This window comes from Lethenteron reissneri, chromosome 42 (genome assembly GCF_015708825.2).
Source record: "Lethenteron reissneri isolate LAM-NWPU_2019-01 chromosome 42, ASM1570882v1, whole genome shotgun sequence".
Taxonomy (NCBI): Eukaryota; Metazoa; Chordata; class Hyperoartia; order Petromyzontiformes; family Petromyzontidae; genus Lethenteron; species Lethenteron reissneri.
Window position 1 is genome coordinate 9,582,987 of NC_083820.1, and position 13,843 is coordinate 9,596,829.

Sequence of the window (13,843 nt, forward strand, 5' to 3'; positions counted from 1 at the left end):
ATTACCGCGCGTGACAAATTCATGAACGGAAGGAAATATTAATAATTAATGCCAATACTTTTACCCAGCACGAAGCCTCGCTGCATCGTGTAGCCGTTTTCCACTGCCACATCCGATCCGTGCCAGTAGCCTGTGGTACAGGTGGTTTTTCCAGCGGCAATTTTGCGAATTCGAGCCTGAACCAAACCGTGGAATACTCTGGCCTCGCGAGAAGACATCTGAATTTGCCTCTGGGCTCAGTAGAGCTAGCGGCGGGGGTTAGTCATTTTCATTACATATTTCATCAAACAGTGCAGCGCAGGGCAGTGGGGAACGCAAACACCTGGTGCCTCCTGGGTCTTTGATGGGCTGGCTCGAGGATGGCATCTGTGAAACACGAGTTTCATAGCTCATCGGATTTCTCCAGTAGACATACATATTCTGAATTTGCACCTGCGCGGCTCTGTTGTACATTGGAGAAGAAATATCAACGACTGTTTTTGTTTGTTTGCTTGTTTGTTTGTTTAAGGAGGGTCCTGCTACACTGAGTTGGCCGTCCAATTGCATCCATGGGGATTTGTCTTCACGTTGGGAAACGTTGGAGAACGCAGAACACCAATCAACAAAGAGGACGGTGACACTCAGCACCGCCATCTCCTGGAACACCCCTCGCTGCCCCACGCCTACAACACCCGGCAAGCCCTGGGAACGTCATCCCGTGCTTACCATCGCAGGGGTCAGCAACCTGCACCTCCGGCGCAGCATGTGGCTCTTTGGCTGCCCCCTTGCGGCTCTTATGACTGCCCCCTTGTGGGCAGCCGTCTTTTTTTTATTTTACTGATTTTAATTTATTCGGTTATTTATACTCTAAAGCAGAAGTCGGCAACACGTGGATCCCGAGTCGCATGCGGCTCTTTAAGGGCCGCTTCGTGACAGTTATTGACTAAGGACCGACCGTCTCGTATTCACCACACACAGTGCATTGCGGCTCTTTAAATATTGAGTTTATAACCGGATTCGAAGCAAAATGGTTTTTCGTGTTATTTTGGTTATCGACTCCTGAACTAGACAAATGCACAGGAAGCATATGGACACAGGTAGACAGACGGACACAGAGACGGATGAACTGTAACCAGATAAAGGCCCAATGAATGCAACGTGCAACTCCTTTGCACTGGAGATAATGGGAGAGACATACGGATTTCAAATAAATCACCGTAATAAAAAAAAAAGGAAAAACGTCGACGAAACAAAAGGAAAAATGCGCGTATTCTTAAATACATTTCACGGTGCGTTTGTGGCCCAGCAGAAGCAACTGAGTGTCAACGACGAGGGGCAGCTCGTGCCCTCCTGCGCCCCGTGGCGAGACGAACGCCGAGGCAAACCCTCGCGCATGTGTGGAGCGACTTTTCATCTCCGCGGTTTTCTGGGGCAGCGCTTTGATCAACGTGGAAGACTTTACAATATGGTAATCCCCGAGTAGCAAAACACGACCGAAACACTCGAATGTCACTCAAGTTGTTGGATCATCTTAACAGGTTTTTATCATGCTTCCCGCCCCCCCTCTCGAACAGAGCAAATACATTCAGGCTTTCAACCTCGCTTGAAAAGCGTTGAAAATTGAAAATAACCAAAAAGAGAAAACAAAACAACAACTAAAACCCAAGCCCCCCCTTTGTTGTTTGAACCCAGCACCATTCGTCCGCGTGTACCCAGGACGAAGATGGCGCATGCTGAATGTTCTCATCCTCCCTGGCTCCGTAATTTCCTGCGGCGCCACGGTGCCTCCGTCAGCATAGATCCTCTCCCCCCCCCCACGGCTCCTAGCGACCCCTGGGGGCTGAGTGCTCGGCCCCGTCGCCGCTCATCACGAATTCTGCGGACATTGCGGTTCCTTGAGCTCGCTCCGCCGACGCCACGGACGCCACTGACGGCGTCGACAGTCGGAGCCAGGAGGGAGAGACGCCGCGCGGGTGGCCGAGACGGGCGGCTGCGGATGTCACAGAATGGCAAAGGTGCGGCCCTGCAATTACTCGCTCACGCCACTGCTGACGGAAGGGCAACTTGCTAAGACGGATATCTACAGAGCCACATCTTTGGAGGATATTTGGCCTGCTCTTGCACGCCGGTCAGACGTCTAGGAAGAGATGGGAAGCAAAGTCAAAGTTGTTTCCTGCTCAAATGAGCAGTGAAGCGGTGCTCAAATCTCCCGTGTGCAGCAAAGTGCCGGCGGTGGGAATTCCACTTTCCTATGCCGGTCACCGGCATATCTATAGGATAACCACTGTTGAATAGCCCACAAATTGGTACTCATTCTATCGACCGACGGAGCCATGAAGAGCTGAGCCAATGCCCCACCCAAGACAATCTGGGCGTACCCACATTTGCTCACTGCCACGGTCTAGGTTACATGCGTGGCATGATTGTTGCCTTTGCAATTGCGGCAGCTAAACTCAGGAACTCGTTGTCCCATCGAGGTCAGGGGACTTCCGAGACTTCAAATCTCGACAAAAAACGTGTCTGTTTAAAATGGCATTTTCTCTTCAGTTATTTTCAAACGTCTTTCGAACCCCTTCTTCCCTCGGTTGATGTTAAACTATTTCCACCTGGCCATGCATAGCGTCATTGAGAACGATTACACTGGTCAACAAAAAAAAATCTTTTTTTTCTGGCCTGGACTTTTGCAGCTGTTTTAGACTAATTTCAGGGTGCTGATTCCAAATTTCATCTCAGATTTGCTCTATCACATCATTTTTATGCTATCGGCATACCCCATTTTCATCGATTTTACCCGAAATTAACTCTGTGACTTATGATTGCAAGTTGTTGCCAGTCAGTGACTGCTTTAGTGTTAAAATATGGTGCTGTATTTTTAGGATAGTGTGTTTATAATATCATTTTATGTAGATATCCACATTTATTTAATATTTTTCTTCTGCAGTTTTTATTGAAAATGCAATATTTGATATCTCAAAAACCTAATGTGATAGACAAAAACTGATGCCAGATTTGGAATCAGCACCCCAAAATTACCTTAAACCCGTTGGAATACCTTATGCCAGAAAAGGTGTGTTGACCAGTGTTATTTAAGGGCGCTTTATACATTTGTATTATTATTGTTTTTTCGGTAAAGTCACGTAGGTAAAAACATAAAAGACGGAAGCTTGTGTTGCCTCCGAAACGTCGTGATTTTTTATTTTATTTTACTTTTTTATGTTTTTACCTACGTGACTTTACCGAAAAAACCTAAGAATATTATTATTGTTGTTGTTGATTTTACTACCCACACACTTCACCCCACCGCACACACGCCCTGCCGATCGACTCACGGTGGTGAACCAAATTGCACCGCTGGTTTCGACAGAGGCAGCGGGATTGGGATCTGAGTAACGTCCAACGTTCGACCTCGGCGCCCTCCGGACAGCCAGTCCGTTTCCACCGCTGTGGCAGCTTTCAACGAAATTTAGCGCTTCAAATAAAAATAACCCACCGGAGTGTAATTAGCGTGATTTTAATTTGAGAGTCGTAATCCGCGTCACGTGTTATGTTTTTCCCTGATTGGTTATTTTATTCCACGTCCCAACTGGCGATGACCGCTTTTGAGCACACGCGACGACGATTCACAACTTACAGGTTTTGTGCGTTTCAATCATCAGCCACAGTGTGGGTCTTAATTCCCATTGTGGCATCATGTCCCCTTTGCAGGTTTCCTATTGATGGCATTAACACGTGTTTTTTTTATATACGTCGGCTTTTATGAGCAATATTGTCATTCACATTTTTTTGTGTCGTCAACCCTCTCTCACCCGACACAAACAATTTATTTCAAGTGTCACGGTGATTCAAACGGGTCACATTTATCATTTAACACCACCGGGATTGGGAGAGCAACCTCGCAACGTTTACATTGGGTGCCACCCACGTACATCTCCACCCACCCACGTACCCCTCCACCTACCACGTACACCGCCACGCGAACGATGGTTGACTCCGACTCGCTGGACGCTCGCTCGCGCAGCAGGATGGAGGTCTCTCTCACATACCTCTACTGGACATCCGTGAAAAATAGATTTTTTTTCTTTCTTCATAGCTCTTAGCATTCTTCGTCGTCGCCGATAGCAGAAAGACCCCGTGACCCGGACCCTCCAAAATTATCTCTTGTGGTCCCCTAATGGACAGGAACCACCACCAATGATTATTTTGCACGTCAGATGAGGCTGTAACTAGGGTGGGGGCGGGGTGGGGGCGGGGTGGGGGGGTGCAGAAATCAGTTGAGGAAGCCGGTCTGGACAAATGAGTCACTTGGATCAATTGATGAATTTCCTCGCATACAAAACAGGGGTCAGTGTCATTATCCTCCAATTATATCGTCAATGTCAAGGCACCTTTCCGGCTGCTTCTTCTTCTTCACAATCCGCACATTGAGGATCAAGGCGGACGAGGGGAAATGTAAATCACAGGAATGGGACCCCCAGCTTTTCCCACCGATGACGAATCATCCCTTTTGCCCCCCCCCCCGCCTCCCCCTCGGTTTATCGTGGTGTTTACGCAGTTCAAAATATATATTGCAAAATAATAAACAAAGGAAAATACACCTCCCCCATCCCAACCTCGAAACCCACCCCATCCCCACCAGGTTCGAGCAATCAATGGCGGAGCCAGGATTTTCAGGTGGGGGGGGGGGCAACCCCTCCAGCAATGAATAATGATAGAGGAGTTGTGAGTAAGTAAGGACTTGTTAGTAAGGAGTTGTTGGTAAGTAAGGACTTGTCCCTTGCTTTTTATTCGACGCGTGTGCGGCGATGGCGCAACCATCGATCGAGGGTCAAATTCGAACCGCGTTGTGTGATCGGCATCGCGCTCGCTGAAGGTGTTTGCCTCCAGGGAAGTCGTGTGTTGTATACGCAACTGCGCACAATTATGTGAGTCACTTATAACTGCTTTGCCGTTACTTATTGCCAATTATGGACTCAGACTATTGTCCTATCATCTAATCGAGTCCCTGGCACAATAATATGCTACACAGTGGCAGTGGGGGTCGCAAAATGCCGATTTATTACTAATAAACCCCAATGATCCGATCGAAATTAGGGATTTCGATCGGATCATTGGGGGAAGTACGTGCCACCCCACCCCCCCGCCAGTGCGGGCACGTCGAGAGATAGAGACTCGACACGATATCTCTCAGCCACACACAAAGACAAAGGGCCCCCCTATAGCCTGCTACGGACTGTTGGGGCAAGTGCTGTGAGTGAGCACCTACGAAAGGCCGGCACGGCACACGAGGGGGTGGGTGTCGAGCATCACAACCCGGCCGTCTTTGTCTCTCAAGTGCCGATGTTTACACATCCACCCGCACAAATTCGCAAGATGAAGTAGTCAATTGAGACCGAATCAAGCAAGGGAACGACCAAGACCGGTTCAGATAATCGTCACTAAATACAAAGACAAAGATTCCCCCATATAGCCTTAACAAACTGTTGGGGCAAGTGCTGTTAATGAGTAGCACCTATGAAGGCCGGAACGGTACACGAGGGGGTGGGTCACCAGCACCACGCCCGACCGCCTTTGTCTCCCCAGTGGCGATGTTTACACACCGAACCAGGTACTCATTTTAGGCTGAGTCGACCTAGGGGAGGCCCGGGACCGGTTCAGATAATCGTCACTGGTATTAGCCGTGAGCGGGAATCGAACCCGTGTCGCCGGGTTCATAGCGCAGCGCACTAACCACTACACTACCGCTCCCCACAAATACGCACACTCACGGACATGGGGAGGCACTGGCTTGTGTCAGAGTCAGATTCACACACTGAGGGGGGCGTGGCCTCACTGAGGGGGTGTGGCCTCGCTGAGGGGGGCGTGTTAGACACGTCCCCGTCAGTGAGGCAATAGTGATAGCTGCCTCCCCTGGTGCTTATTCATTGCAGTTTCATGACGAGACCAGCGAGCCTAAATATCTTTATACACACACGTGAAATAAGTTACCTGGAGTATGGAAGGCGAGGACATGAAATGAAGGGGTCTACAAACATTACATTGGTGACATACTGAGATCGTAACAGGCACGAAGCTTATTGCCCGCGCTCCATCCAGTTACTGAGGGGTTGTGCAATCAGAGGGGAGGCTGAGCTCGTCGCTGCCTCACCTCTCGTCTCTTCCTGTATTTGCAGCGGAGTTCCGCAAATTTGGCGATTTTGACTATAAAAGTGATTGGAATCGTACAGAAATGACATTTATAACACAGATCAGTGGAAAAATCTTCATATTTATTTAATTTCATTATTATTTTCTTTTTACTTTGTAACAGCTATTTTCATTGGAGTATGACAGGTATGGGCTCTGTCTCCTCTGCCTCCCCTGACCGCACGTCCCTGGTATACACACACAATTAAGTAGCATTTCCTAAACGGTGCATTTGCATGAAGAACAAATATACGCGCATTGTTCGGCCAATCAAAATATTTCACATCCGCTGATGTGTTTCTGCCTTGCCCCAAGCTTTTTCAGCCAAGCTTCTGAACAACAACAAAAAAGCGTGGCATTCCACGTGACACCGATGAAAATCAGGACGTTCTATAAAAGGCAAGATGTCTCTGGGCCCTTGAAGGACAACCCGGGGTTTTGGACGGGCGTGGACTGATTGCATTCGACGTTCCTTCCATATATCGCCGACGACGTCTGCAGGTACATCTGTCTGATCTGAAACGATGTTATGCTCCCAGCTAGAAGTTTATGTCTCCCCGAAAAAAATGAAGTGTATCCTCAAAAAAATAATGATTAGTTCACCCAAAGTACAGTGTGTATATATATGCGAAGGGAAAAAAAGATAAAGATCACCCAAATAGCCTCAACAGACTGTTGGGGCAAGTGCTCCGAGCGAGCATCTATGAAGGCCGCCACGGCACACAAGGGAGTGGGTGTCCAGCAACAAACCAGGCCGCCTTTGTCTTTCTCAAGCCGATGTTTACACAGCGCACCAGGTACTCGTTTGCGGCTGAGTATACCTAGGGGAACCCCAGGACCGGCGCAGATAATCGTTACTGGCGTTGGCCGTGAGCAGGAATCGAACTCGGGTGGTTGGATTCGTAGCGCAGCGCGTTAACTACTGCACTACCGCTCCCCACACAAACAGTATGTGTGTGTGTGTGGGGAGTGGTACACAAACAGTGTGTGTGTCTTCTTGGTTCTTTCGGTAAAGTCACGTAGAAGGGAAGTAATAAAATGATAAAAATAAAACATAATAAAATAATTCTCACGACGTTTCGGCCACAACGCAAGCAGCCGTCCTCAGGTGAAGACCAGGTCTGTCGGGGAGAAAGCGTCTGAATGAAACACCACCACGCTTGGAGCGTATATTTAAGCTGGGTTGGAAGGGGGGGGGGGGTAGGGCGCCTTGACAAAATAATTTGCATATCAAGAGGAATTTAGCATATTTATGGGAAATGCAGGTATGTGATTAGTACTACTTGTGAAATGCGTTAGTGTGTGTGTGTGGGGAGCAGTACACAAACAGTGTGTGTGTGTGTGGAGCGGTACACAAACAGTGTGTGTGTGTGTGGAGCGGTACACAAACAGTGTGTGTGTGTGGGGACAAATCCACGTGTTCCTCTTTCCCACGCGCGCGTCTCTTCCACGCTTCTTTGCGCACTTCTCAAAACTAGTTCCGTATTTTTAAATCCTTTATATTAAGTTCGCTTGCTTGCTTACGACCGTGCAAATCTTTCGGTCGTTTTTTAACCCACTTCCCGTGATCCAATCGAGCTGACATTTTCCACACAGACTCGTTGTGCGTGACAATTAATGTTCGTGAAAATGTTTTCCAAAATGTTACACTTTTTAGGACAAAAATATATTTAATTACCAATTGCTTAATGGTGCAATGCAATCATCTGACCCATAGGTGGCAGCCATCTCAAGCCAGAGGACGAGAGGACTCTAGCCGCCACGCATATAAAGGATTTATAGTGAAAAACTTTGTTTTTACGGGTTATACTTGTTGTTAATGCCCGCGTTTCTGAACCACGTGGCAGAGTGCGTCGTAGTGGTAGTAGTATTCACTGATATCGAATAGAGGCACCACTTAAACAGAATGTGAACGGATTACAGAGAAGTGAACTTCTTGACTCAAACCCTCCGCGAGTCTCACACGAGTCTCAAAGACACTAATTAAATATTTTCACAACTCTCCCGATATGCACTTTGTCCCACTTGGTGCTGTGATTTGGCAACGTTCAACGGTGCCGGTCAAGATAATTTAGGTCAATTGTATCTCGCGGAGGGCACTGGGGGGGGGTCATGTCAGGTGAATGCGGGGGATGGGGGGGCGCGGGGGGGCAGAGATTGCTCCTCCTCGACCATTCCAACTCACAAACGACCTTCGTAACCAATCACGCGCTCAGCACGAGGTAGGGGTCATAAAAAAACACATCAGTGGAGTGTCTACATATTGATTACTCGACCTCTCTAGGCGGATGTGCTGTGAAGAAGTGCCATTGCCCGAAACGTCACCTGTGATTATTTACTTATTTTAAATCTTGATAAAGCCACGGTGCTATTGATGAATAGATATTTTATATTACTCTACGTATGGATTAATCTTCCCCCAAAAACCTCACCGCCTGGAGTTTCATTGTTGCTTGTGTCGATTATAATTATAGGATTTCATTTGGGCACCGTGTCTTGCGTGTGTGTGTGGGCGAAGCGGTAGTGCAATGAATAAGTGCGCTGAGCGATGCTATAGAACCCGGAAAACCCGAGTTCGACTCCCGGCCACGGCCAACATGAGCGGTACGCGATATCAGAACCGTGGGCACGGCGGTCGGCGTGTTTTTATTTTATTTCGTGTAATCTCGGCGTGGGCCCATGGTGACAGTAGTGACCTATACATATAATCGCCCGACGTTTCACCCACGGCACCAGGTACGGACGGTACTTGCTCATCGTCCACTGCAGTGAGTCATCCTTTTTGCCAATATCCGCACCCCTTGCGGAATGTGACGGGAACATGAGCGGTGGTGGCGGCGGCGGGGAGTTGACACGCGTGGCGCTGTCTCGCTCAGGCACCAGGCGTGAAGAACGCGTGAAGAACGCGCGGATCTCTCGTGCAGAGCTGCGTGGCCGCTTCGCGAATTAGAAAATTAATTGAACGTCACCAACGCCCCACGTACTTTGCCCCCCCTCCCCATCATCCCCCCGCCCCCCTACACCGCCACCCCCCTCCACCAACAACACCTTCCTATTCTTGGGTTTTTTCGGTAAAGTGACGTAGGTAAAAAAAAATGTACCTACGTGACTTTACCGAAAAACCCAAGAATATGAATCCTTGCAGTCACAAAAGCTTCAAATCTAGAATTAACACCTTCCTAACCTCCATCAAAGACAACAATCCTCAATGCCCATGTTTAAACACCGCACCAGGCACTAATTTTAAGGCTGAGTCGACCTAGGGGATGGCCCAAGGACCGGCACGCGATGGGGTCACGAGGAGGGGGGAGGGGAGTGGGCGGGTTGCAGGCCAACATCACGCCCGGCCGCCTTTGTATCCCCAGTGCTGGCGTTTACCCACAACACAACACAACAACCGCCATTCGCCACTAAGTGGCGGTGACGTCACCACGACGCTTGTGCCAGGCCAAGTGCACCTTGAGGCCACGTGCACATGTGCACACTCACGCGTGTCTTCCTGCTGGACCGCACACCCACACGGACGCAGCACCTCGGTAGGACACTCAGGGTGAACCCGCAGTGTTCCGTAAGCCCCAGCGTGTCCAGATTCCAAAGGACACAGGATGAGATGTTACTATCCTTTGTGCAAGCACTTCCAAGAGTTCATGAACATTGAGCCTGGTGAAATTTGGGGAGCGCATCGTCAGTAGTGACCCTTTGGTTCCTAGGGTGTTTCGGCCTTTCATACTATACACCCTCCCCAAAGGCGGCCAGCGACAGGGTGATCAATCCTACGCTTGCGTCCCATTCCCAATTAGTCATAGGAGTTGCCTTGTTGTTGGTAGCCAACATCAATGGAAACGTGTGTGTACGGTGCGTATTTCTCTCCCCCTGCCGATTACTATTTATTAAAACTTCCAATTTCTCAGATTAACTTCAAATTTAGCAATCTTTGAAAGAGCGTAATCAACCAGGTCACGTGTTAACTGTTGTGTTAGCCGATTCGCTGTGTTAAATTTCGTTACATTTCTAAGTTTACTCGGTTTATTTACTCAAACTTCCAATTTTTCTCCCCCTACCGTTTCCGTTTGCTCTCTCTGCACCCCCCCTATATAACGCCTCACTACAGAGGCGTTGTTCTGTGTCTCTCTGTGTGTGTCTCTCTCCGTGTCTGTGTTCTGTCTCTCTCTCTCTCAATCTTCCAATTTCTCTCCCCCTGCCGTTTACTATGTATTCAAACTTCAAATTTATCAGACTTAACTTCAAATTTAGCATTATTTCACACCTGATGACGGTTGCTTGTGTTGCAATCGAAACGTCGTGTATTCCATTATTTATTTTATTTTAGTTCTACGTGACTTTACCGAAAGACCAAAGAGTTATTCCTGCAGTCACGAAACCTTCAACTCAAGTTTGTATGGTAAGTATGTTGAACTATTTCCGCGCTGTGCTAAATCGGAGATGCAGGGTAAGGACAAGAAACTGAACAAAAAAAAGCACTAAAACAGGTGTTAAGATGTTAACACACCAAACTGAAACCATTTGCAAGGACTCAAGTCTGCATTAACCATGTAAACTTGTGGTGAAAATAAAATACATGCTCTGACAGTATATGCATTGTCTTTGTTACCGTCAGAGCATGTTTTTGTTGTTTGTATTTTCACCACAAGCAATGTGGTTAATGCAGACATGATTCCTTGCAAAAGGTTTCAGTTTGGTGTGTTAACATCTTAACACAACTGTTTGATTGCCAGAAAGGGGGAAAACCTATTCTTACACGTATTTTGATACTGGCAAAGGAGGTCCCACGACAGTTCTAAAGAAATGACACACATGTACGATGGACAACAATAGGAGGATTAACAGTGTTGCTGTTGTTGTTGTTCGGAAAAGGGGAAGTAAGCGGAAAGAGAGCAAGACCTCACAGAGAGGCTTGACGAGGACATCAGAGGTCGGTGTCAGAAACACATGGCACGACTTAAACATATTGGCACAAGACGGAGGAAAGTTGAAACAAATCACGAAATTAGCACTGGACGCCTATGGGGCTGTCTGCCCATGGATCGTGATTATGATGCTGAAAGAAGGAAATGAGTTTTCATGAATGTAATGAGACTCGGATCTCAGCTTGTTTTTTTTCTTGGGTGGTGGTGGGGGATTTACAAACACATCACCAGCCATTTCACCCCAATCCATGGTTGTGACCGCCAGCATTATCACGCGGCGTTGCCGTCATAAATTGCGAGCGATACCCAGAGGCAACATCGTCAACGTTGGAGATTATCGGGAGCCGAATGCTGCAATTTTCTAATCACAACGTTGTCATCGGCGGAGATAGCCGAGCGGCGAGCGGCAATGCGAGATGCTGCCTCACTTGCCACTCCCAAGGCCGCCGTTTTAACCCCCCCCCCCTCCCCCGTGCATCGAGTATCGTAGTCAGCCGACGAGCAGAGGCACACAGTCGAGTGGTTACCGCACCACGCTACGAACACGGCGACCCCGAGTCCTATTCCCCCGCTCAAAACCAAGAATATTTGACCTGGTCTTGGTCCTCCCCTAGGTCGACTCAGCCTTAAACGAGTACCTGGTTCGGTGGGGGATACATGGGTGGTCGGGCATGGTGTTAGTCACACATTCTCTCGTGTGCTGCGCCGGCCTTTATAGGCGCTCGCTGACAGCACTTGCCCCAACAGTCTGTTGGGCTATACAGGGGATATTTGCCTTTGTAACGTTAGTGAAACCGGGCAGACATTTGAGATGCGTCTTACTTTCCGGAGAATCTTACAATCCAGAGAATACCGTATTAGAAGCAAAACACGTTTTTTTATTGGTTTAACGCGATTTCAGTGAAAAGAACCTCCTCTTGACAAGATTATGACAAGTCCATATTTCTCCAGTGGACTGTGAGCTTCCATCAGGTTCTGCCTTGGGCGTCATTGACACTTTCCCCAATCTTACACGCGAGCTTAACCGGCACGGGGCCCTCACGGGACCGGTGGTTTTCGAATAAAAGCCAGAACATAACAGTGACACTCTGCCCTCTAAAAAGAACATTTGAGTTGAACCCGAGATCAAGCAGGGACCAGGGACTGGGGTTAATGGACTCGATCATTGCGTGCGACATCATTGGCACGGCTCGAGTTACTTCAGTGGGAAAAAAAACACAACCTGACGCGCCTCTTGAAACAGTCCCCAGATGGCCCAAACTAAACGATTTGTTTTTATTGTACCAGGTAAGGCCCTCTGAGCGACCTGGACACAAATGATAGCTCAACGAAGTAGCGTATCGTGTGGAAATGTATAGCAGCCAAATCCTCTCCACATTTAGAAACGCGTGTTTCTAAATGTGGAGGGAAAAAACCAGAGGACCCGGAGAAAAATCCAAGCGACCACGGGGAGGATGTGCAAACTCCAAATATACAGGTGTCGGGGGTCGGGATCGAAACCACGACCTCGTGTATACCGGGCGAGGTAGTTGACATCTCGCCACCGTGGCGCCCTAGCTGGGACGGTTCCCGGCGCGGCTCGGGTTGTCCAGTGGAAAACAAAAAGGTCATATATTTCACCACTTGGTTGCCACCTTTACGCACCGAATTGGTGACGTCCTATGGGGCGACGACTGCTGCGCTCCCCAAAAAGTCTCGACAAATGCCGACAAAACCGCAAGCGAGTCCTCCCCACAGCAGCGGAGGGAGAGACGAGGCTCGAGAGGGTTAAAGATTCCTACACTCCACGCGGGACGACCTTGCCTGCGGGGACTGGAGAAGTCAACAGCAGGTTTCATCCCCTCCCTTACCTCCCTGAAAATAAAAAAAAACCCTCCACCAAGTCCCATGTTTACGGCTTATGCTGTCACTGTAGATTAGGCAGAGCAACGATTCTTGCGCCATCAGCGGCGATCTTAACAAGGTGGCTGCTGCCTCGGGGTGCCGGGGGGCGTGTGGGGGAGGGGGAGGAGGGGAGGGGGTGCCGGGGGGCGTGGGGGTGGGGGTGTGAGAGGGCTGGAGAGGCTCTCGCGTGAATTGTCAGCTTCGCCTCGTGTGTCCTCCTCCGCAGCGCAACTCCGAGCTAAATGGGGCGTTCGAGACGCGTTCATCCACCACGCTGCGGCTCACAACAAACAAAGGCACAGATTCTAAATTTGGAAGCTTTCGTGACTGCAAGGATTCATATTCTTAGGTTTTTTTTCGGTAAAGTCACGTAGGTAAAAAATTAAAATTAATAAAAGTAAAATAAAAATAAAAATCACGACGTTTCGGAGGTTCCACCTGAATACGGAAGCTTGTGTTGCCTCCGAAACGTCGTGATTTTTATTTTTATTTTACTTTTATTAATTTAATTTTTTTACTTACGTGACTTTACCGAAAAAACCTAATAATATAAAGGCAAATATTCCCCCCACGTGGCCTTAACAGACCGTTCGGGGCAAGTGCTGTTAGCGAGTAGCACCTATGAAGGCCGCACGGTACACGATGGGGTAGGTGGCCAGCACCACGCCCGGCCGTCTTTGTCTCCCGAGTGGTGATGTTTACACGCCGTACCAGGCGCTAATTTGAGGCTGGGGCTACCTAGAGGAGGCCCAGGACAGGTTCAAATAATCGTCAGTGGTATTGGCCGTGAGCGGGATTCGAACTCGGTTTGCCGGGATCGTAGTGCAGCACGCTAACTGCTGCACCACCGCTCCCCACGTGATGCAGGA

At 48.7% G+C, this 13,843-nt stretch overlaps 1 protein-coding gene across 2 annotated transcripts in view; it reads left to right on the top strand.

Moving 5' to 3' along the window:
- KHDRBS2 (KH RNA binding domain containing, signal transduction associated 2) overlaps positions 1-4,634 on the top strand; it is a 130,589-nt gene extending 125,955 nt beyond the window's left edge. The window contains exons 13-14 of one of the 2 annotated variants that reach the window (XM_061568955.1): positions 509-1,994; positions 4,616-4,634. The gene's annotated coding sequence lies outside the window, so the exon portion shown is untranslated. Of the gene's footprint in view, positions 1-508; positions 2,622-4,615 lie in introns of those variants that run through there. The other variant, XM_061568954.1, reaches the window with a different exon arrangement.
- Positions 4,635-13,843: the final 9,209 nt, after the last annotated feature.